Source organism: Myotis brandtii, unplaced genomic scaffold, assembly GCF_000412655.1.
Source record: "Myotis brandtii unplaced genomic scaffold, ASM41265v1 scaffold373, whole genome shotgun sequence".
In the NCBI taxonomy this organism is placed as follows: Eukaryota; Metazoa; Chordata; class Mammalia; order Chiroptera; family Vespertilionidae; genus Myotis; species Myotis brandtii.
Window position 1 is genome coordinate 368,253 of NW_005364339.1, and position 2,033 is coordinate 370,285.

The following is a 2,033-nucleotide window of genomic DNA, read 5'->3' on the forward strand; positions in this document are numbered from 1 at the left end:
GGTTACCAAAGAGATCAAATAAGAAATAAAAAACATCCTGGAAATAAATGGCAATGAAAACACAACAATCCAAAATCTATGGGGCACAGTGAAAATAGTCCTGAGAGGGAAGTTCATAGCTCTACAGGACTACCTCAAAAAACAAGAAAAACTGGTAATAAACCATCTAACTCTACAACTTGAAGAATTAGAAAGAGAGCAACAAGAAAAGCCCAGAGTGAGCAGAAGGAAGGAAATAATAAAGATCAGAGCAGAGTTATGGCTCAGGTGGGGCCTCTGGGGTGAGCTGTCACTGCACACATGTAGGTCAGAGGTGTGAAACAGATCCTATTGGAATAGGACCAAAGTGTAGCCAGGGATGCTTCCTTTCTGTGGACTATGGATAGGATTTATTTCCTTGTCTTTACCAGCTTCTGAAAGATGCACTTGGCCCTTTATCTTCAAAGTTAATAAAGTTTCTGTTAGGATCACTGAAGGAGGAGCGCACAAGGCAAAAGGCATCTGAAGCATATTGGTTTTGAAGAGTCCATTTTTGGGAAGAGTACAGGATGGCATCCTGATATAACGAGACCAAGAGGGATCATGCTGAAAGTCCCAGAAAAGAAGAGAAATAATTTTTAAAAGTTCAGAAGAATACAGGAAGCAAGCAACAGCCTTGTGAGCAGCCCACCCCCATCCAGAAAGCAGCAGCTGTGTGAGCAGCCTGCCCCAGCCAGCCAGAGGAGGCACCACTGCTGCCAGTACCCACGTGAGCAGCGCCCACCAGAGGAGCCACCACCAACTGAGGAGCAGCCGCTGCCATGACCATCTGAGGAGCAGCCCCCACATGACTTGACACCTAGATCCTTCTGTGAGAGCAAAAATGGGGAGACAAAGAAACCCCCAAAAGAAAGAAAAGGAGAAATTGCCAGAAAAGGAACTAAGTGAAATGGATGCATACAATATGTCAAAAAAAAGAATTCAGAATAAGGGTCATACAGTGCATAAACTGGACAGATGAAAAAAATCAACAACTTATGTAAGAATCAAGAAGAAATAAAGAGTGATATAGCTGCAGTAAAAAAAATACCATGGAAAGTTGCAACAGTAGACTAGAAGAAGCAGAAAATGGAATTAGCAAATTAGAAGACAGGGAAGCAAAACACACCCAAACTGAACTGCAATTGGAGAAAAATATTAAAACACAGGAGGAGAGCCTAAGGGACCTTTGGGACAACATGTAATGAAAAAACATACGAATAATAGTGGTGCCATGAACGACAAGAAAAGGAACAAGGCTTAGAAAACCTACTTAAAGAAATAATATCAGAAAACTTCCCTGATGTGGGGAAGAAAAAAGTCACACCAACACAGAGAATCCCAAAAAAGATGAACCCTAAAAGACCCCCACCAGGACATGTTGGAAAACATTCAGTGGCATATGTTCTGGACAAAGAGAGAATCTTAAAGGCTGCAAGAGAGAGAGAGAAAGTTACCTACAAGGGATCTCCCATTAGATTATCAAATGATTTCTCAACAGAAACACATCAGGCCAGAAAGGAATGGAAGGAAGTTTATAAAGTGATGTAAAACAAGGCACTGATTTCAAGGATACTCTATCCAGCAAGGCTATCATTCAAAATGGAAGGGGAAATAAGGAGCTTCATAGACAAAAAAAGGCTAAAGGAGTTTATCACCACCAAGCCAGCAATGCAAGAAATGCTAAAGGGATGGTTGTAAAAAGAAGAAATGAAAAGGGAAGAAGGAACACAGGCACAAAAAAATAAAAATGGCTAGAAACAAGTACCTAGAAATAATAACATTAAACATAAATGAACTAAATGCTCCAATCAAAAGACATCAAGTGACTGAATGGATAAGAAAACATGACCCATATATATGCTGTCTACAAGAGACCCACCTCAGAACAAGGGACTCACACAGACTGAAAGTGAAGGGATGGAAAAATATCTTTCAGGCAAATGGAAATGAAAAAAAAGGCTGGGGTAGCAATACTTATATCTGACAAAATAGACTTCAAAGTGAAGGCCATA